Source organism: Miniopterus schreibersii (assembly GCF_964146895.1).
Source record: "Miniopterus schreibersii genome assembly, chromosome: 5".
Taxonomy (NCBI): Eukaryota; Metazoa; Chordata; class Mammalia; order Chiroptera; family Miniopteridae; genus Miniopterus; species Miniopterus schreibersii.
Genome location: NC_138106.1, coordinates 36,843,730 through 36,868,087, shown reverse-complemented (window position 1 = coordinate 36,868,087; position 24,358 = coordinate 36,843,730). Strand labels below are relative to the sequence as shown.

General features: G+C 37.2%; 1 protein-coding gene across 1 annotated transcript in view; it reads right to left on the bottom strand.

The window, feature by feature from the left end:
* Positions 1-7,539, bottom strand: part of MAP3K13 (mitogen-activated protein kinase kinase kinase 13) — a 100,104-nt gene extending 92,565 nt beyond the window's left edge. Inside the window, exon 1 of the mRNA XM_081139412.1 lies at positions 7,487-7,539. The gene's annotated coding sequence lies outside the window, so the exon portion shown is untranslated. The remainder of the gene's footprint in view (positions 1-7,486) is intronic.
* Between the last annotated feature and the right edge of the window lie 16,819 nt (positions 7,540-24,358).

The following is a 24,358-nucleotide window of genomic DNA, read 5'->3' as shown; positions in this document are numbered from 1 at the left end:
GCTATAAAGATTTCATCACATAATTATTTAAAGCAAAAACGAATGGGAACATTATAATACTCATAAAGGGAGTATTTGTTAGATAAATTATGGTAAAACTATACAATAGACTATTTACAACCCTTATAAATTATATACTAAAATATATAAGAACAGGTAAAAATATTCATGACAAAGAATGAAAATGGCAAGTAATACGATACAAGGTGACATGATCTAACACACACATATATATGACCAGCGGAATATATGTAATATTGACTATGGTTATCTCTAGATATAGAAATAGTGATGATTTTAGTTTCTTCTCTCTTAATTTTCATCTAAATTTCTAAATTATTTATGAAGTACAAATGTAGTACTTTTGGAAAAAATGAAGTTTTAAAAGTTGCTATTTTATTTAATTGTTATTTTAGCTTATCTAAACTATTGGAACTTAAGAAAACTTGTTACAGTTTTTTTCTTCCTCTAATTTTAAGGGACATATCAAGTTTCAAGGCACAGGTGGCCTGGAAATGATTCTATAATACATTATGCCATAGTAGTTAATGTGTCTTTTCACTAGAGTGAGGGGTGAGAGGGTTTAGGATTAAGTCTTGACCAGAAGGTAGGTAGGGGTATGTGTGTGTGTGTGTGTGTGTGTGTTTAATTATTTTGTTTTGCACAAAAATATAAAAGTGAGGATGGCAATAAGAGATTATGAGATGAATAGAAAGGAAGTTGAGAAACCACATTATAGGAGGCGCAGTCAACTAGTGAAAAGACAATAGAGTTGGGATCATAAGGAAGAGAAGAGATTTGAAGAGCTACTGTGGGAAATGCAAACAGATAGGCATGAAAGGCCACCAATCAGCAGTGAGGACCCAATTGAGGAGGCAAAACAATCAATAGGGTGGCAGAAAATATGAATAGGGGGGTACAGTGGGTTGGGCACAGGCAGAGGAGAAAGGGTCAGAGGTTGTCTAGGGGTGGAGAAAGCAAGACTTGGAGAAAGTGACTGTTGAAATGGCTAATGATATTTCCAAGCTGGATGGGACATAAAGGGAAAGGGGTCAGGGATATATTCAGTTTGGTTGCTGCCATGTATGACACACTGTAGAGCAGTGTAATATATTTTTAAGGAAAAACAAGTGAGGAGAAACTGTGTAAGGAGAGGGGTAAGACAACAAATATAACTGAGCATCTACTATGTAACAGATTCATCTGGCACAGATAAATATATCATCTTCGGTCTTTTCTTATGGGCTGGGCTTCTCCTTTTCCTGTAAGCATGTCCGTGTCTCTCCATTTAAATTTCCTTTTTACTTATCTACTCAGTTGCCACCAAACTTCTTGAAAGAACATTATTATATAACAAGGCTGGCACAAGATCCCACAACCCAAGGCAGGTACAGCCAACATATAATCGCACTCTTTCCCACTGACACACACCATAAACATGTAAAATGGAATAGTGTCTAGCAAAGGGCCTTGTATATGGTAAACACTCAGCAGCAGCTCACTAAATAAAGGAATATGCACATGTCACATATCAAGGTAGATTTGGGGTCTGTCGTATCTACTGTTGCCCTTCTTATTCTTACTAAAACCCGAATACAATCTACGTGGGATGATTGAAAAGGAACAAATGACAGGACTTTTTATGCTATGTCTGTCACCTTGTAGAAAAAGGCTCCCTTTAAGCTCATGGAAACAGCACCTTAGGCTCCTCATATGCAGGAAGCCTTTGCTTAGGGTCTATCTAGCTACTTGCAAGCCAACTTCCAACTATAGTATTTTCCAGCCTGAAGGTATGCTTGGAGATCAGGTGTGTCATTTACCTTCCCTGTTTTTATTATCCCATTTCTATATATTTACCTTCTACGCAACACTCTCCTGGGTGTTGTCTATTTGCAACACAGAGGAAAAAAAACCCAAAACAACACATCACACTCCCTCTTAGCTACAGAAACCTTTGGTAAAGCATCAATTCTACCATGCAGAGAGGATTCACATGATCTCCAAGTCCACTGTGGCTGACACAGTCTTCAGGTGGTTCCTGTGACTCCCACCTCCTAATGTTGTGTGATCTTTACCCTTGAGTGTGAGTGAGATTTGCTTCTAAACAACAGAACACAGTAAAGGGGCTGGGATGTATGTGATTACATGCACATAATTATATGATGATGCTATATAAAACCCTAGTGCCTGTCTTGCTGGAGTCTCTCCCTTGCTAGCTCTGAGGAAGCAAGTGGCCATGTTGAGGAATCGCACTTGGCAAGGAAGAACAGGTGGCCTCTATGAGCTGAGGGCAGCCTCTGGCCAACAGGCAATAACAACCAAGAAACAACAACAACAAAAAGCAGAGGTTCTCAGTCCTACAACCACAAGGAACTAAATGCTGTCAATAACCACATGAGCTCCCCAGTAGTCCTGGCCAGTACCTTGATTGATGCCTTGTGAGACCCTAAGCAGAGGGCCCAGCTAGCCCATGCTTAGATTCCTGATCTTCAGAAACTAAGGTAATAAATGTATTGTTTTAAGCCACCAAGTTTGTGATACTATTGTTATGCAGCAATAGAACAACCACAGAACTTAACACCATCCCAACTAGATTTATAGAAAGCAACTAAATCCCTTGAGGCACATTGAGTAAAGATTATAATGACATAATCTAATACTCCTTTTTATATAAATAAAAGTAACTTAATAGAGCAAACATTCTGCCTGATGACTCAAATAAGCATGGTTTACAAACCTAATTATTTTGTTAGTGACAGTCAAAATCAGTAGCAATGATCATACATAGTGCTATGAAAGTAAGGAGAATTATGAAAAATGTAGTATAGCCCTTGCCTTCCAATATCCTTTGTTTCCTAAGTGTCGTGTCTATGTCATCTAGGAGTTTTATTATATAAAGGTCTCATTTCCCAGTATGCTTCTAAAATAGCAAAAGCCTGTGGCATAGATAAGACACACAGAGCAGCTTCCAGCCTGCTCTGAAAACTGCAGAAGAGGAGAATGAGTGTATTAGTTTTATATTTCGGCAAAACAATTTGCCCCAAAATTTAGTAACTTAAAACTGCAAACATTTCTTATCTCACACAGTTTCTGCAGGTCAGAAATCTGGGAGCAGCTAGGTGGATGATTCCGGCTCAGGGTCTCTCATGAAGCTGCAGTCAAGCTGTTGACCAGGGAAAGCTTAGCTGGGGCTTGAGGAACTACTTCTAAGAGTGTTCACTTACATAGCTGTTTGCAGGAGGCCTCAGTTCCTTGCCATGTGGGCCTTTCATCAGGGCCATGTGAGTGTCCTCGTGACAAGGCAGCTGGGTTTATCCTGAGCAAGTTAAGAGCAAGCAAAAAGCTGCAGTGCTTTTTATGACCTAGTTCAGAGATCGGAAAACTCAAAGGGCTTGATAGCAAATATTGACTTTGCATGTCAATATAGGCTTGCACGCTACTCACCTCAGTTGTTTTAGTGCAAAAACCACCACATACAATATGCAAACAAATGGGCATGGTAAGTAGACAGACTTAAGCAATACTATGAACCATCTTGACCTAATTAACATTCATAGAATGCTGCACTTAACTGAAGAATACATGCAAAATAAGAATTCTTTGCACAGCCCTGACCAGTGTTGCTCAGCTGGTTAGAGCATCATCTTGTGCATCAAAGGGTCACAGGTTTGATTTCCAGTCAGTGCACATACCCAGGTTGCAGGTTCCATCCACAGTCGGAGTGGCAAGCGATCGATGTTACTCTTTCCCTCTCTCTCTAGAATCAATGAAAATCATATCCTCAGGTGAGGATTTAAAAAAAAATTCTTTGCAGAATAAGCTCAAAGAAAGTTCACTAAAAGAGACCTTATTCTGCACCTTAAAATAAGTCTCAGTAAACTTCAAAAGACCAAATTCTTACTGACTATATTCACTGATCACATGTAAATTAAATTAGACACCAATAAGATATGTATTTTTAAACTATGTAAGTAGGGTGTTTTTTAAAATCCCTGTGATATTTGGATACTAAAATACACATCTAATAATCCATGGTTGAAATAACAAATCACAAGTGAAATTAGAAAAGATTTCAAGCTAAAAATAAAAATTTTAAAAACATGTCAAAATTGCGAGATAGAACTAAAACAGTGCTTAGAGGATATTTTTCCCCTTCTTTTCGTCTTTTTTCCCCCCTTTTTTCTTTTCATATTATTTTTGTTTTGTTTTGTATGGCCAGCACCTCTACAGCAGCTTGCACACTTGAGGTCAGGGTCGAGCTCACAGTCAGGCAGCCTGAGGCTCAATCCCACCCACGAATGAGCCAATTACAACAGGAGGGTCCACGTAACCCACACAAGGGCCGTTCCTAGAGCACTCACCCAGGTGCTTTCTGTGGTACTTCTCATGCTGTTTATCCTTTCTTAATACAGGCTAAAAATTGGCTTTCTACTTCCAATGTAAAATTCTTTTTATTGTCATCTATGTTGTTTTGCTGCCCCTATTTATTTGTGTAAGTCTCTCTCCTGTCTATTTTGCTTTGATGAGGTGTGTCATAAAGTACTGTGAACTGTGTGTTTACTTTGTTACATTTATTGAGAAGTAGAAGAAAGGTTGTTCTATACTGTCCAGGTGTTCTGTGATTGTCTTTGATGTCTGTGAAACATCCTGTGTAAATGGTTTCTGCTAAGTTTATATTGCAAATGTACTTTGAAATAAATTTTACCAGGATCCATCACACTTTCTTGCTATGGAAACACTGGTATGCATCTCTCAACATGGCATTCATGATTTATTCCTAAATTCTAGAGTAATGCTGAGAGTAGAATATTTTATTATCTGGTTATAATTACATTTGCTGTCCTGTGAGGATGGCAGTGTGAGATATTATCTCATTTTCCAGAAGAGGAAGGTGAAACCTGGACAGAGATGATTAAATGAGACAGCACATGAGAAAGTATCTGTGTTGGGCCTGATGTGCACATACATGTGTGTATATATACACATACATAGACACACATGTCTATTTAATTTTGTGTACTGAGATAGACGATAGACGAGGTTTTTTCCCCCCATAATAAAATCCATTCTTCAGCAACATGTTTAAAAAGACTATATTTTTCCCATTGAATTGACTCAGAATCTTGATCAAAAATCAATTGACCTTATATGTGGAGGTTGATTTCTGGTTGCATTATCCTGTTCCATTGAAATGCTTGTCATCCTTAGGGCAATACTTGATTATCATAGCTTTGTAGTTAAGTCTTGAACTCACATTTTATAAATCACCTCCTTTTATTCCTTTTCAAGATTCTTTTAGCTATTCTGTACCAGTTACATTTCCAGATAAATTCTAGAATCACTTGACAGTTTCTTCAGAAGTGCCTGTTGGAGTTTTGATAGGGATCACATCTGGTATATAGATTAATTTAGGGAGAATTGGCATCCTAACAATTTTGATTTTAATAATACATGATCATGGTGTATACACTGTACTTTTAATTTTGGTGAAAGAAATTCTTGCCCTCTGGAACTTATGTTCTGGTGAGAAAGACTGCATAAAAAATTTTTTTAAATGCCAGGTAGCTATTTTTCTTCTTTTAAAAAAAGTATATCAGGGTAAACAAAAATGGAGAAATGTAGTAGAAGTCAGGTAGTGGTGTCTCCAAGGATGAGGCATTTATGTAGTGATCTGAATGAAGGGAAGGAAGAAACAAAGAGCTTTCCAGGCAGCAAAGGCCTTGAGGCAGGAACAAGCTTGATGTCTTCCAGAAACAGCAAAAACACCTATGTACCTGGAGCAAACTCAGTGAGAACAATACTAGGTAATGACGTTAAGCAAATGGTCAGAAGGTAGATCACGTGGGATTTGTAGGAAATGGGCAAAGATTTAGATGTTAGGGGCAGCTATTGGAGGTTTAAAAAAAATCTGAAAGGGTCCTGGTTAAGATTCAGCCAGTAAAAATAAACAAACAAGCAACCCCCCCCAAACAAAAAAATTCATCCTATACACACCTGTATGGCCTTCCAGGTTGTTAAAATATCAAAATATTTCAAATCTAATTAGGAAATAGCTGCTTCCATAGTAGCAGTCTCACCTGCCATGCTGGCTTCTTTCCCAGGAACCTCCAGCCCCCAAAATTCCGCCCCATGAACCAACAACTAAATAAGTAACCTAGCCCAGCAGAGGCTATTGAATTGGGGAAGTTAATCAGCTCAAGAACCTAAAATCATTTAAATTCATCAATCTAAAGGTTGAGTAAAGGTTTCACATCATTACAGTCCTAGAGCCTGCTTAGGACAGTGTGTCTTGGGCTTCCATTCCATCAAAGGTTAGTTGGGGCCCAATACCATTGCCTGGGCTCCCACTCAGTTCAGCAGGAATAAGAGGCCGGCTACAGAAATAGACTGAATGTCCCTGGGGTCTGAGATGAAGATAGAGGAAAGGGGAAATCCAGGGTATTTCTACATAAACAATCTGTCTCCTCAGCACTTCCTGAGTTGATTTGAAAGGCTACTGGCCAACAGCCAGCCTTTAGAACTTTTATATATTAACCACATCAAACTTTGTTTCTATATTCAAAGTCATAGAATTGTGGAGTACCAGGAGTGGTTTTTTGGTGTTTTTTTTGGTGTGTTTTTTTAATACATTGTGGCAAACGAAAATAGAAAATATCAACCTCTTCAACACTAAGTGCAACCTTAACATTCTCATAGCTGCCCTCAGTAAAGACAATGCTTGTGTAACAATCTGTAGTTCCTGGAATCCTAATCTCAACATAGAAATACAACAGTTGAAATAAAGCAATTCTAATTTCATATATGAAAGTTACTTTACACACTGTAATACTGAAAAATGAGTACATATGTCAAAATCTTAAAAACAGATTTCCCCAAAGTTGCATGAAATTTCTAAGGCTGCTTGCCATTTCCATCCATTTCACAAAATTCCTCCTCTTTGAAATTACATTCTGCTGCTCTTAAATCTATGATCCCAATATCTCATTATATAGTATTAAAGTTCTACTTTATTCTCACATATTTAATTATTTGAACATCAACTCTTTCAGTTTCATTGCCTGAGAGACTACTAAATATTTGCTAACATAAACTGGTAACATGAACCTAAACTAAAGGAAAAGCAACTGGAAAGTACATCAGGGAGAAATCTAAGCTCTACTTAGAAATAATCAATCTCTGGGCACCAGACATATATTCACTCACTTTTATTTTCTGACTGTAAACAATTTCACTCAACGAAGATAAGACTTTAAAAACCATATGCGAACACGGCCTGTTTTAGCAGAACACTTGCTGAAAAACTTCACAGCTTTTACCTTTTTTTTTTTTTAAACACAAAACTACTTGTGAAATCGGAGATTTTCAAGTAGGTATGGTACATAAGATTGAGGGCCAGGCAGGACCTTAATGTAATCTTAGATGGAAATTATCCCTACAATCCTTTTTATATTCCAATATCATAATTTTTTAAATCAAAACTACTTACACCACAGCAAGCTGAAGCCTGGACAGACGGCTGAGACTGCCAGCAAGGCACCTATTTGTTCACAGACTAAACTTTGTTCCCTTGCTGGCCGATTCTGGATCAGGTTCACACTGATACACATTTACTGTGGCCTTGGAAGCCACCAACCCAGGAGGCAGGTGGGAGGGTTTGTGAATTTAACTCCTGCTTGATTACCACTTGTCCCCAGCTTCTTAAAGGTCGATTTCAATGTGTTTAAAGAGACAAATGTAAGGAAGGTCATAGGGAAAGCCTGAAAACTCTCAATAGTCTCTGATGGCTGGGCTTCGGGTTCAGAGGGCATTTTGTTCCCATATGTTCTTGGGGAAAAACACACAAAAACGATAGTCCTCTGAGCTTCAAAAATCTTGCTTTCTCCCTTTGATAGAAGTTTCCCAACTCCTTAGAATCTATACATTGCGCAATCATGGCAGGGGGAAAAAAAAAAGCAAGAAAGTTGCTTCTCTCTGGCAGTGTCCCATCACCTCCATCATCCCCAACTCCCACTAGTGAGGAAAATAATACAGACTTCTTGTTAAATTTAGGGCTTTTGGACATTGAAAACACCTGCCAATCTAATGTAAAGTGAGAACTTGGATCCCAAATTCTGTTCTTTGCCAGACAAAATATTATGCTGTTTATCCCCTCTCCTCCCTAAGCTTCTTTCCCTTCTCAGCTACTATATGTAATTTGTAGATTAGCCGTCAAAGCAAAACCCCACATTTTATGTACTTACTGCACTAATCATTTTATAAACATTCTCTCATTCTTTCCTAAGCATGACATTTGAGGATCATCTTCAATTCTTCTTCGTCTGATTCTCAGTATCCAGTTGAGCTCCTTCACTACTTCCTCTGTAACCCTCTGTAATCAGCACTGAGTAGGCAGAATCACGGTCGGTCCCTCCCAAAGATGTGCGTGCCCTGATAGCCAAAACCTGTGAATATGTTACCTTGAGTTCCAAAGATGCTTTGCAGATGTGATTAAGGTTAAGGATTTTGAGATAGGGAGATTATCCAGATGGGTCCGAAGTAATCACATGAGCTGTCTAAGAGCAGTGAACCTTTTCCCCAGCTGCAGTGAGAGAGGCCGAGTGAGGACTCGACTTGCTTTTGCTGGCTCTGAAGATGGGGAAGGGGGCTACTTGAAATTGGAAAAGGGAGGGAAACAGATTCTCCTCTAGAGCCTCTGGAAAGGGATGCAGCCCTGAGACACCCTGGTTTCAGCTCAGTGAGATCCACGCTGGATTTTAGACCTACAGATTGTAAGCTAATAAATTTGCATTGTTTTAAGCCACTAAATTTATGATAATTTGTTATTGCAGCAACAGACAAATAATACAGGTACTTTAATTTCAAAAATGTCCCGTTGAAATATAATACCTAGAACTGAACAGTGTACTCCAAATGAGGTCTGATGGAGATACACTAAATGGCAATGTGGCAAAAGTACAGTTGTGGAAAATCTAGTGAAAACGGAATAAAGTCTGGATTTTAGTTAACAGTTCTGAACCAATGCTATTTTTATTTTATTTTTTTGAGACAGAGAGAGAGAGAGGGAGAGAGAGAAACACACATCCTGACCGGGGATTGAAACTGCAACCTGGGTATGTGCCCTGACTGGGAATTGAACCTGCCACCTTTTGGTGCATCGGATGGTGCTCCAACCAACTGAGCCATACCAGCTAGGGCCCAATGTTAATTTCTTAATTTTGACAAACGAGCCATGTTTGTGCAAGATGTTAATTTGACATTAGGAGAAACTGGGGAAAGGTACTATTTTCGTAACTTCTTAGTAAACTCAAAATTACTCAAAAATTAAGAAGTTCAATAAAACAAAAAATAAACATTTAAAAAGTTATTAGAGTAGCTGTGGTGGAGATAGCTTGGAGAGAGAAGCGATTAGAACCAAATAGGCCAGATGGGAAACTGTAGGAGTGATCTTGTCAGGAGGTGATGAGGACCTCAAGGGGTTAAAGTCATGGAAATGCAATGAAAAGAGCTAATACAGATATGATACATTTCAAAATAAAAAATCAACAAAATACTTGCAATAGCAGAGAGCAGAGGCAAGAATAACGATACCAGTAACGAAAGATGAAAATTAGAGGAGGAAGCTGGTTTAAAGGAAAATGATATTCATTTAATTCATTCATTCAATAAGTATTTGTAGGTACCTACTATCTCAGGCTCTGTGCAAGGCACTGGGGAGGTGAGAGTAAGTTTATAAATGCCATATAGGAAGTGACCCTAAAACGTCCTAGTTGGATTCTCTAAAAGACACCTGGAGATTACAAGTGAGAGGACAGAACTGGAAGAGCTGAGAAAGGTGATATCGAGCAAGGAAGAACCTAAACTTAACTGGGAACAGAGGCACAATTCGGGGAAGAGAGGAGCAGCAAAGAAGACAGGGAAGGAGTGGACCAAGAGCTCTGAAAAGAAACAGGGTACAGAAACCAAGATAAAATAGAGATCAAAGAAGAGGGGTTCCACCAGATGCACTGCACAAGAAATGATACACAAAAGACCACAAGGCAGTGGGTACAAAGATGGAGGGGGATCACTGACGGCAGAGGGGATGGCTCAAGGGAACTCTAGACACTTTCGGTGAAGCCTGAATGGAACCCAGACTACAGAAGTCAAAGTTTTCTCACAAGGAAGCATTTCTCATTAAAAGGCCTTGAGGAAATGGGATTCCATTAATTTTCATGCTTTTCAAACAGGGATAAGTATTTGGATAAGTCTTTATGTAGCATCAGCTTTATTTGGAAAGAAAAAAAAAGTACTGGAACAGAGAGGAGTGCAAAAATTGGATGAGCTTTTAAGATAAATTCTGAAATGTAAGTATAGAATGTTTTTATAAGAGGTCTCCTTCCCACTTCTAGGGCTACAAACTCACTCTCTACTTCTACAAAAGGGCTCCTTGGGTAGAATCATAGTGGCCAGCCTTGCTGCAATGTTGTGTTTGCTATTGAAACTCAGGATACTTACAATTTAAAAAATAACTTTATGATCTATGGCATCACATGGAAAATTCCAACAAATATTTCATATTCAAAGAAGAAAATAATGGACAAAATCTTGAATTTATCATATTTACCATTTTGCTATTGCTATTTATGTAACCATATATTTTCTATCCTTTATGTCTCTAGCTAGAGCTTAGCTACACACTTAGAGGGAAGTCAGTGTCAACTATAGTCAGATGCTTAATCAATGCTATTTGAGAATGATGAATATATACTAAATACCAATACTATATACATACATACACACATATATGTATATACACATGCATATATAATGTATATACATATATGTGTGGTATGTCTGCGTATACATATGTATATATCTGTATACAGTAGTCCCCCCTTACCTGTAATTTTGCTTTCTGTAGTTTCAGTTACCCACAATCAACTGTGATCCAAAAATATTACATGAAAAATTCCATCAATAAACAACTGATAAGTTTTAAGTTGCGCGCTGTCCTGAGCAGTATGATGAATCTTGCATCATCTCGCTCGGCTGGTGTGGCTCAGCAGTTGAGCATCAACCTATGATCGAGGAGATCGTGGTTCAATTCCCGGTCAGGGCACATACCCAGGTTGCAGGCTCAATCCCCAGTTGGGGGCATGTAGGAGGCAGCTGATCAGGGACTCTTTCTCATTATTAATGTTTTTATCTCTCTCTCCCTGTCCTTTCCTCTCTCTCCTTCTCCTTTCCTCTCCTGAAATAAAAAATATATATATTAAAAAAAAAAAAGAAATCTTGCACCATCTGGCTCTGTCCTGCCCAGGGCGTGAATCATCCCTTCGTCCAGCATATCCATGTTGTACAGCTACCTGCCTGTTAGAAAATTAGAAGCCATTTGGGTTATCAGATCAACTGTCTCAGTATCAAAGTGCTTGTGTTCAAGTACCCTTATTTTACTAAATAATGGCTCCAAGTTGCAAGAGTAGTGATGCTGGCAATTTAGATATGCGAAAGAGAAGGTATAACGTGCTTCCTTTAAGTGAAAATGTGAGTACAGTACAATAAGATATTTTGAGAGATCACATTCACATAACTTTTATTACAGTATGTTATTATGATTGTTCTATTTTATTATTAGAAATTACTGTTGTTAATCTCTTACTGTGCCTAAACTTTATCATAGGAAAGCTAGCATGGCCCCTGCATGTATAGGAAAAAACAGTATCTAGCAGGTCCTTGAATAACATCATTTCGTTCAATGTTGTTTCATTATAATGTTGATGAGATGCCATAGGAACTTGACCCTTCTTTATATCAATTAGCCTATAGTAAAATTAATTTCGTCATACATCATTTTGCTTAAAGTTTCCAAACCTATCAGTGACATTATGTGAGAACTCACTGTATACAGGATTCTGTATTATCTGTGATCTTAGGCACCCAAGGATGGGGTGGGTGGTGGGGAGACTACTATATATGTATGAACATGAACACATATGCTATAGACATAAGTGTTAATATAAGAATTGGTGACTGTGCTTCAAATTCTAATTATATAGAAACAACTGAAACCCTGACTTATGTGTAGGGCACAACATACCAGTAAAATGGAAGTGCAGTTTTTATATGTAATTTTCTGCCAACCAAATTAAACTACTACTTTGGGTGCTCACTTCGGCAGCACATATACTAAAATCAGAATGCTTCAGAGAAGATTAGCATGGCCCCTGCGCAAGGATGACACACAGATTCATGAAGTGTTCCATATTTTTAGAAAACATAAAATACTACTTTGGCATTAGGTCTTCATAAACCAGGCTAAGCATAAATTTGAAAGCTTTGCTCTGATATTTTCCATCTAATTTTAAACAGCCTTGGTCTACAAGCCACAAGGTAATGCTTCCACCAAGTAAAGATTTATTTAATATCTTTTCTGTGAAGCCATTAGAGCAGTAACAGTAAGTAATATGCAGGAGATTCTTGAAAATGTCATGGGAAAAATATGTAGGGTTAGTACATTTTCTAAAATCAATTGTCTAGTCTGATGTCATCTGAGTGGAGATAGTAGTAGCATCATCATTTATTACCCTAATGTTAATTGTAATAGAAATTTTTACTGTTTAAAGAAAACCAATTTTACAAATGGTCAAAGAAACCAGTTTTTTTCTAAATGTCTGGGTTTCTAAACTAAAAGTTTTACAGCAACTAGTTCTCATTACTCTGTCTTGTATACACTGCCTGAAAGTACTACTTGGGGCTAAGAAACTAAAAGCTAATGTAACACTAAACGTGGAAGACAGAATTACAGCTCTCACAAATATTTCATCCAGCCTAGGGTGTTGACTTTCACAATGAATAACAACTATGGGGGCATGTTGTCACTTCTAAACATCATCTATTGCAAATCTCTGTTGTCACATTTTAAAGGAATTTGGACATTATCGTGTTTTGAGAAAACAAATTTCAGTTGATATCCTAGGGAGTAATAAATTATTATTTTTTCCTACTTGACCTTCATAATCATGAGATTGGTAGAATTCTGCACTTTGGTCTTACCTAGAAAAGTTGAAGAAGCATGTTCATAAAACCAGCAATTCAACTCCCAGGCACACACCCTAGCAGAGCTGCCCAACTGCTGTGCCATGGTTCCCGAGTATGCAATGAATGGGCTCTAGGTATGCCCAGATATGGATCTCCTCAGCCCTCCAGTCAAGCAGAAGCACCTCAGACCAGGGACACAGTTTCTTCAGTGCAGTGTATTGTACAAATATTAGCTATCATTTTCTATGTGTATATGACATGAGAAAGGTTAAGAAACATTGATGGAGAAGTCCTTGAATATGTATGGCAGATACATATACAGAGATATATGTATATATAGGAGCAATTCTTGTGATAATTAAAAACTAGAATACTGTAACCCAAATGTCCATCAATCAATTCATCTGCAATAAGTCCTGGAACACTCACATAATGCAATACTCTACAGCAGTGAAGACTAATGAACAAGAGCTATGTGCATTGACATGAATAAATCTAAGACTATAATGTTGGGCAAAAACCCAGTAAGTCCCAGAAAAATACATACAACATGATTCCATTTTTATAAAGTTAAAAAACATGTAAAACTAATCAATAAACTGTTTAGGAATGTAGAGGCATGATAAAACCACCGAAAGAAGAAAATATTAACACAAAATTCAGGACTTTGGTTACCTCTGAAGGAGCAAGAAAAGTTTGGGATCAGAGAGAAGTACACAGGAGATACTAGAGGTAATGGTTATATCACTTTTTTGAACTCAGCTGTAGGTACACATATGTTCTCCATATAATTATTCCAATAAGCCTATGGATATTTTATAAATATTTTGTATTTACTCAATATTTAATATCTTTTATAAAAGCCCTAATTTGTCCAAGGGTATACAGCAACTGCATCTGCCATCTCTGCAACAGGAGAAGAGAGCACCAAATTATAGGGACCCTGCAGGTCAGACACTGAACCTTCAAAAGGCCCCACCAACTCAGATACAACTACAACAATAACAGATTTGAAAGTTATACAATAATTAAAATTAAAACTAAATTCAATATGCTACCATTTTATGAGGCACCATATATACAAATTTTAACATTAAATAAATGTGGTTTTAAAGAATCAGGACTATATAAACTGCCAGCCTATGGATGAATAGCTCCTCTTGCTATTTTCTAAACAGTCAACATTTCATTGTGTATTTAAACCAACAAAAGACATTTACAGAATGACAATACTTTAATTCATCATGTATATCCAGCAACGTTTGCTTAGTCAAATGCCTGTCTTGTTTGTCAATGTCATTTAAGGGCAGGTTTATAAAACTTCAAGAGCAAGAACTGGGTCTGTTTCGACTGATACGACTACCAAGGAAAACACAATGAAATCCTTTTTAACAATTCACGCCTGTACTCTGTCGCTTGTATTTTGAGGGCTAGACCGTGGAAAGCCATTTTTCTGAGCATTAGAAATTTTGTCAATCCAGAAGAGATATAATAAACTGCAAAAATATAAACTTAACCTCCAAATTAATTAAATTTACTATTTTTGATGTAAAATATAAAAGAAATCCAGCTTGAACTCTCCTTTTAATGTTAAAAAAAAAAGAGCCACTAAAAAGCATAGTTAATGTTTACACAAAAGCAATTTTTCCCCCTTTTTTTTTCCCATTTTTTTTAAAGTTTTAATGGGTGAGTGACCTTGCTGGAATTCCCCGGCAGTTCTGGAGTATCTGTTTGGAAGTTTCAAATAGAAACTACTTTCACATGATACATTAGAATGGTATGTCAAGTGGTATCAGTCTCTGAACCTTGAACTTGGATATCACAGATGAATCAATACACTTTATACAAAATGAAAGGCTTCCTTCCTCTTAGGTCATTTAAGAAAATATCACATTTAAATATGTATAATATTATGTATTCATAGGGCCAATTATACACAGAAAAACTTCACATATTTACCCAATTCAAGAAATTTACCCTTGGTACAGCTTCAAGCTATCAAAGAAATAGGACAAATTTTAAGTATGTCAAACACTGAATATATCATGCTGAAGTGGAAGTCTGAGCCCATAATTAATTTCTGTTACATTAATATAACTGCCTTAAAATCTAAGTGATATAATGCATTTTTCATTTTGCTTTATTTTGGCATTTCTAAAATATCTATTTTCATTGAGAGGAAGTTACTTCAGATTTACTGTGAAAGGGCTTATGGGAAACCTGTCTTTTCCACTGTGAGGTGGTTATGAAACTAACCCTAAGTTACTGAAAATCAATACAGTCATAAGCAACAGTGGGGTTGATTTAGAATAGAAACAAAATATTTCCCCAATCTAGGCCACACCTCTAGTTTCACCCTTGGCACTTCTCTCCCTCATTTTCAGAAGGTGAAAGTACAATAAGGGATGTCCTGGAATTTTAGCCCAGTCATCTATCTTGCTCTGAAAAGCTGTTTCAGGACACAACAAAATTAAACATTTCACAATCTGTGTTTCTACAGAATAGACTGGTGTTTCAGAAGTTGAGATGAGGGGTAAATGAGTAAATGGAGAAAGGATAGAGGGAGGAGACTTTTTAATATTTTTCCTAGAATATCTCTACACTATTTTATAACACTGGCTGGAATCTTCTGTGAAACCTCAGAAAACCTCAGTGGGCCTAAGGACCTCCCTGGGCTGCCGAGAAAATAAGTAAAGATGTTTCTGGGGGCTGACAGCAAACACATAGGATTGTAAGACTAATATTTCAAAAGAGAGAGGAAGCAGAGGGTACTACTATTTGGAGCAGGGATATTCCTAGGAAACTCATTCTAAAATAGAAGAAAAATAAGGTACCAGTCGTATCAAGGTGCCTCTGGTTGGAACTCTTTAGAGACATATAATTTTGAGACACAGTTTAATTCAAAGTTCCTTCTGACTGAACTCCTAGGAACTTGTCTTTAAGTTCCACCAAAAGAGCCCAGCTTTCTTCTGGAAAGTTGGGTATAGCTTTCACTCACCACTGTGAATATCAGAAGCAGAAAGCAGCTAGAAGAGAGAAAAAAATGAAGAGAAATGGCAATGATGGCACAGTGGCAGGTGCTGACTTCCTCTGTCCATCAACAGGAATAACTAGATACCTGAAAAGTTATGCCATATTGTTTTCTTCTTTTTCTCCCCTCCCCCCCCCTATGCTTCAGTTTGGACAATTTCTACTGACCTATTTTCAAGTTCACATATTCATTCCTCAGCTGTGTCCAGTCTGTTGATAAGCCTGTCAAATAAGTTCTTCATCTTGGATACCATATTTTTTATTTTAGTGTATCTGTTGGACTCTTTATAATTTACATTCCTCTGCTAAAATTCCTCATCTGTTCATGCATATGCCCCACCTTTTCTACTAGATTCTTTAACATAATGATCATAATTAAAGTCCCTGATAGTTTCAACATCAGACTTGGTTCTCTTGGTCCAGCCTCAATCTTGGGCAGCCCTTATACACTTAGGCCTTGGCAATGAGGCTTTCTGCACCCCCACCTCAACCCTATTACAGTGAAATGCTACCTTGTATCTGTGAAGGAACAATGCAAGAAACTCTCCCGCTCCCTGTGTCCCACACTCAACACAGGGTAGCAGTAGTTACTGGTGGAGAGGTTCCTGCACCTCCTTATGGCAAAAAGCTTTTGCTTTTACCCTACCACCAGTGAACCTTTTCCTGGCCTCTGAAAATAGAAAGGTTTCCTGTTCCTCCTCCAGTGCATTAAAACTTTTGCTTCGTATGAAAAAGTGATTGGTAAAGTAGCAGGGTTTTATAACTGTGTCCTAAAACATTGCTCTCTCCAATCTTCTGTCTTGCCCTCAATCTTTTATGAGCACCAGTGGAAGATGCTCTAAGTGTAATTGTGTCTCTACAAAAGATAAGTTGAAGTCCTAACCCCTGGTATCTGTGAATGTGACTTTATTTGGAAGTAGGCTCTTCACAGATGTAACAAGTTGAGATGCAGTCATACTGGAATAGGGTACGCCCTAACCCAACATGACTGGAGTCCTTATAAATAGAGAAAACATGGTGGTATAGAAAATCCTAGACTTCATTTCCCAACAGAGGGTCAGCAAGATGGCAGAGTAGGAAGTCCCAGGTCTAGTTCCCCCCAGAGACATTAACTTAACAACAACATGTTGTCTAAACAGCCTTTATGTGGCCTCCAGAACCAGTTAAAAAGTCGTAGTACCCCAGGAAAGCTCAAAACCAGGAACAGCCACATTGACATGGGTAAGATATTTCATTTCACCTGTTATAGCCCTTCCCCCAAGCTGGCACAGTTCATCTTGATCAGAGTAAACATCCAACTCACAACTTCTGCACCAGGAGGGAAAGAAAAGATTAGAATGTATGTGTAATGTTCCAGCTTTCTGGGTGACTGCCTGAGAGACTGGTTTCTGTCTCAGCTGAGTTGGATTGCTGAGGCAAGTGGCATACTTTGGATCCCTAGAGCAGTGAAGAGCACAGAGGCTAGCTGCAGCACCAGAAAAACTGCAGTACCACAGACCAACACTACAGGGAGTAAGAGATTACAAACGCCTCAGAAAAAAACTGGTGAACCTCTCTAATTGGGAAGGCACATAGCAAGCCCAGAGAAGATGCATCTCCATATAGGGTTTGAGAGGCCCCCAGAATCTATAGTAGGGCTGACTGATGAAGGTATTCCCCTGAATGAAACCAGCCCATAGAACGGGGAGAGGATTTGTACTGTTTTTTCAAATGCATAAATCGCAGCGAAAAATAACAAGGCATCTGAGGAGACATGGAGACATGAGCCAATCAAAGAAACAAAACAAATCTCTGAAACTGACCCTAAAGAAATGGAGGTCTATGAATTACCTGACAAAGAATGCAAAATAATTCTCAAAGATGCTCAATGTGCTACAAGAGAACACAGATAAACAACTAAAAAAAATCAGGAAAATGATACACGAACAAAATGAGAATATCAACAAAGACAGAAAGTATAAAAAGAACCAAACAAATTCTGGAGCTGAAAAATACAAATGGGGAAATACACAAATATATGGAAATTAAACAACACATTCTTAAACAACTGTGGATCAAAGAAGAAATCACATGGGGAATTAGGAAAGATCTTGAGACAAATGAAGATGAAAACACAACATATCAAAACCTATGGAATGCAAAAAAAAGCAGTACTAAGAGAGGAGTTTATAGTGGTAAATGTCTACACTAAAAAAGAAGAAAGATTGCCCTGGCTGGTGTGGCTCAGTGGTTAGAGTGTTGGCCCATGCACCAAAGTGTAGCAGGTTCAATCCCTGGCCCTGGTTGTGGTGTGTGCAGGAGGCAACCAATCAATGTGTGTGTGTCTCTCTCTCCCCCTCTCCCTTCCTTCCACTCTCTCTAAAAAAAAAAAAAACACTAAAAAAACACACCAAAAAACAATGGAAAAAATATCCTCAGGTGAGGATTAACCAAAAAAGAAGAAGAATCTCAAATCAATAACCTAACTAAACACCTGAAAGAACTAGAAAAAGAACAAACTAAGTCCAATTAGCAGAAGGAATGAAATAGTAAAGATTAGGGCCAAAATAAAACAGAGAACAGAAGAACAAGAGAAAACAAAATCAATGAAACTACGAGCCGCTTTTTTTTTTTTTTTTAAAAAAGACCAACAAAAATGACCATTCTTAGCTAGACAAAAGAAGACTCAAATAACAAAAATCTGAAATGAAAGAGGAGACATTACAACTGGTACCACAAAAATAAAAAGAATCAGAAGCATCTACTATGAACAATTATACACCAACAAACTGGATCATCTAGAAGAAATGGATAAATTTCTAGAAACATACAACTACCAAGACTGAACCATGAAGAAATAGAAAATCTGATGAGACCTATAACTAGAAAGAACAGTGAATCAGTACTCATAAACCTCTCAACAGAGAAAAATCCTGGACTAGATGGCTTCATAAAGAATTCACACATTTACAGAAGAATGAACACCATAGCTTCTCAACTATTCCAAAATAATGAAGAGGAGGGAACACTTCCAAAGTTATTTTATGAGGCCAGCATTACCCTGATACTAAAATGAGACAAAGATACTACAAGTAAACTACATACCAATATCCTTGATGAATATTGATGCAAAAATTCTCAACAAAACTCTGGGGAATCAAATTCAACAATATATTAAAACGACTGTACACCATAACCAAGAGGGATTTATTCCTGGAATGTAAGGATGGTTTGTCATACAAAACTCAATCAATGTAAACACCACATTAACAGAATGAAGAACAAAAACCATATGATAATCTCAATTGATGAAGAAAAAGCATTTGACAAAATTTAACACCCTTTCATGATAAAAACAGAGATTAGAGCTATGCTGCCACAAGCATAGGCAAGCCAAGGATTGCCAGTAAACACCAGAAGGTAAGAGAAGGGCATGGAGCAGAATCTTCCCTAGATCCCTCAGAGAGAGAGAGAGCATGGACTACTGACTCTTTGATTTTGGACTTCTAGCACCCAGAACTGTGATAGAATACATTTCTGGTGTTAAGTCATTCTTGTTTGTGGCACTTATGTTATGGCAGCCTTAAAAAACTAGTAAAAGGGTCTCATCAAAAAGAGCTTAAAATGAATGCAGACTCCCTTTTGTCTTGGGCTCCTGGTTGTTTTAAACTGTTATTCTAGCCCATACTCAGACTTCAAGAATTCATTAAAATTGTAGCTGCTTTCTTCTTATCCATGTTTATGGTGGATGCCTCTTCCTCCCATGTTCTGCCAAAGGTAAAAACAGTTCCTGTATCCCATCTCTCTTCAGAAGGGCTTGTCTCTCTTTGGAATTTCAGTGCCTTATGACTTCAGCTCTCTAATGGGCTCAGAAAAACTTGACTTTGTGGATTATCAGGCTTTTTCTCACTGTTAGGGTAGGAGAAATGTTCTCTTGCAACTTTCAACATCCTAAACAGAAGCAAAACTCTCTTCCCATAATTTAATATGAACTTTTTTAGATTTGAGAGTTTATTTAATTTCCACATATAACTACAAATGCTTTGTTAAAATTTATCTTTATTGTTGAAAGTATTACAGATGTCCTCTTTTTCCCCCCATTGACTCCCCTCCCCCCTGGTCCTGTTCCCTCCCTAGGCCTTCACCACACTATTGTCTGTGTCCATGGGTTATGCGTATATACATATAAGTTCTTTGGTTAATTTTAAATTGCTTTATATTACCTATGGTGGTTAAGAGTCCAAGTCCTAGAATCAGACAGGCCTGGATCCAAATCCAGACTTTACTCCTTACTAGCTATATGCTCATGGGAAAGGTATTTAATGTTTCTAAGCCTTTTTCCTCAACTATAAAATGGACATCTATATTCATTAAGCATATTGAACAAAAATTTTATTGATAATCAGGATTTATTTACTTAGTTTTAGAGTATATCAAATACTGTTGCAGAATATATTATTATACATATGTATATGTATGTATATATTTTAAAATATATTCTTAAATCTAGAACAGCATTTCCTGATACACTATTCCAAGATACACTATTAAGATTTTTATGAGCAAAAATGTTCTGAAGTTCAGATAAGTTTGAAAAATGCATTATAAATATCCAAAAAAGAATGCACATTTTCCAAACTTATTACACAATGCTTTCAGTGTAGAATCTTTTTTAGTTGTGTCAGCATTTTGAATAACACAGTTGGGAAATAGTGAGTTAAAAGCTTGGACATATTTATTTTGTCCGCACTATAGCAAAATTTGTGTCAGCAAAGACGTTGGGAGATATTTTCTTTCTGCCACTTCAACACTTTTACTGAAAACAAGATCTTTCTGCTTCTACACCACTTATGCTAGAAGGTATGATGAGCTTTGCATTATTTTTACACTGATAGTTCTGTCTGTCTGTTCTCAGGTTTTCCACTGTTACTCATCAAACACCAAAATGATGAGATGCTTGAGTTCTCTAAAAATGAACATAAAGTTCCAGTAAACATGTAAAGCATGTTCAATTAATACATTTTAAATTATTTAGAATAATGTATACTTATAACCCAATATGATCATTTAATCAGCAACATGTTATTCATGATGCTTTTGGTAAAATTACTTGCCCTTTATGAGAACTGTCCATTTTAATGGCTCTGTGGTGTTTCTTATGTCTACTCACATTTTTTCTTTGAAAGACACAGAGCATAAGTGATTAAAAAATATGTATTTCATTATTTCTCTAAAAGTCTAATGTTGGTTTAGTTCCCCTCTTTCAACCTTGAAAAATGGGGCAGGATAGAAGATTTTACTTCAAAAAGTACTGTTTCTCTTTAGGTCAAAAATAGAAAGGAGAAAAGTTAAAAAAAAGAAGAAAAGAAAAAGTCAAATAAGAGCACATTTTACCAGCAGAACACCACTTAGCTAAATATTCTCATCTTTCACTCAAAATGCCAGCTTTGTTTAACAAAGTACTGCAGAGCTTACTGAAAGTTCTGCAGTCCATGCCCTGCTTTCTCTCTGGCCTGCAGATGTCTCTACAATTCTCAGACTCAGTTTTAAATTACAAAAAGAGAGACAAAATTGAATTAGAAAAGTATACATCCCATGAACAGAAAGACATATCCTAATATACTCTATAATGTCTCACTTAACTTCACACACACACAATATAGCTCTGATTTTGGCTACTATATTGGTTAAAGAGTCACATGCTTTACTCCCACTCCTCCACCCCAATTCAGTTGTTGATTGTATTAAAACCAGTTTTCTTGAGATACCACTGACACTAATACCTTGTATTAGTTTAAGGTGTACAACATTATAATTTGATTATGTGTAAATATTGCAAAATGAAAAACCTATTTCTAAGTCACTAATTTTCTACCACAGAAGGAAGGAAGCCACAAACACTGTAATCTCATACTACCTCATGATTAAAGTCGGAGAAACTAGAGTAATTAATGTGCTGGTTGGTATCTTTGACAGCAGACTTTCAAAAATATATAATTACTAAGTTTGAATCAACCTTGGAAATGTCCTGGACATAACATTAGCAGAGGCTGGTAGCCATGACTGTCATCTCTGTGTACGTCTTATACCTAGGGAATTTCCTAATACAGAAAGCAAGCTTTTCCAGAAGAGCAATTTCACAATTTTATAGTTAAATCAAATAGGTTTTCTGGGTTCCTATGTAGACTCAAATGTCTGTGACCTGTGCCACAGAAAAAAAATTCATGACTCTCCATCCAATTACCATTTCTAAGCTAACTCTTCAATGAGTCAAATTTACAACTGCCTTTAACCACTATGGAGGATGTTCCATACATTAACTTTACCTGGTTTGATGTTACCATTACATTCTTTGTTTTGTTCTCTTTATGTCTTCATCCCTTTGTACTGTATGTATTTTTAGAAGCCATTTCAAATACTTTTTAGAAGAGAGCAAGATGTTTTAGAACAGAGCAAGATGTTCTAATTAACTCAACTTTTAAAAATCACTTAAAAAAATAAGTCCCCACAACTCAGGTTACAGGTCTCATTGTTGCAAATATGCATCTCTGTGAGTACAAGTTAAATTCATTCATTTAATAAATAACTTCTAAGTGCCTACCATGTGTCAGGCACTACTCTGGATATTGGGGGAAACACTGGTGAATAGTGTCAGAGAGAAGTGCCATGGAGAATAAAGCAGGGAAGAAGAATAGGGGTGGCACAGGATGGCCAGAAAGGGCTTTAGTGTGATGACAAATCATGACTTGAAGGCTCTGAAGGTGAGGGACTAAACTGCATAGATATGTAAGGCAAGTGCATTCCAGATACAGGGAATATCAAGTACAAAGTTCCTGAGGCAGAAGAAAGCTTCGCATTTCTGAGCATCAGCCAGGACAGTACAGTAGCTGGGGCTGATTGTTAGGAGATGATAGAGAGATAAGGGGAGAGCAAAGGCAGATCAGAAAAGGCCTAGGAGACCATTATAAGGACTTTGGCTTATAACTGGAGTGAGATGAGAAGCAATTAGAAGGTTCTGAACAGAAGTTAAATAGCCTGGAAGAATTTACAGTATGTGAAATGTCTAAATGACGCTCGGTAGCTGTGGAAAGATTTAGTACACAACTATTTATTGAATTTGTACTATTTACTAGGATTTCCCTAAGCAGTGGGCATACAGCGGTAAGTAAAACGCACATCAGTCCTTGTCATCTTGAAGTTTTAGTCTTGTGGGTAAGAATATTAACAAACGATTAAGCAAATAATTAAAACTGTGCCAGGTCTGAGATGAACTGGGTGACTTATGAAATAACGAGGAAGGACAGTCTGCCCTAGTCTGGGCTGTGGGGGAAGGCCTTTGAAGAAAAAAATATTTAAGGTGAGATCAATAACATAAGGAGGAATGAGTTAAGTGAAGACGTATGAGAAAAACAAGAACATTCCAAGCAGCAAGTTATCTGCAAAAATCCCTGAAGAAAAAACGAATGTCACCTTCAGGAAACTGGAAGGCCATTGTGGTTGAAGTAGGCAAAGAATGAATGAATATTTTGGGTTGAATTCTAAGGGCAGTAAAATACCAAGAGTTTAAAGTAGGAAACCAAAAAGATTAGAGCTGGTTTTTTTTAAAGATGACTCTAAAAACAATGAGATTAGAAGAGACAAGAGTGAATCCAGGAGACCAGTTAAGAGCTATTGTAGAAGTGCACACAAAGATGGTGGTGAAGTATAGTGAACATGAAAACAGAAAGAGATGTGTAGCTTGGAAGATAACCAGGATGTAGAAAAGACAGAATTTGATGGTGGATTAGAGTCCTGAAGGTTGAAGAGAAGGTCAAAGAGGCTACCTACTTTTCTTGACCTTTTTCATGGATAGATCCTACCTTTTCCACGGAGAAAAAGATAAATATCAATGTGATTCTTTTGGGGGGAGGAACAACAAAAAGTTGATCATATATGATAATGAACCTTTATGCCACTGTTGCCAATCATCATATACAAAAGAGCCTCAATTTGCACAATCTATGCAATTTGTTCTGTTTCTACCCATGCATGAAGTTTGGCTGACTGTTCAGAAAAATGAAACAGTTGGATTCTCCATTTTAAATCTGCTAAATATTCATGTTGCTAGGATTATATATATTTATATAATTTGTAAGGAGGAAAAACCAGTATTTTCTATAATAATCCATCCAAACTTAAATAAATACTGTCAGGGCACCAAATGTAATTTTTCAGTACACTAAAGAATTACTTCTTTGCAAAGAATTGGACTGGACAACCCCTGGGAGAAAACGTCATTCCCTATTGTTGTTCATAGATAAAAGTCACCTATTTCTAACCAACGCTATTACCA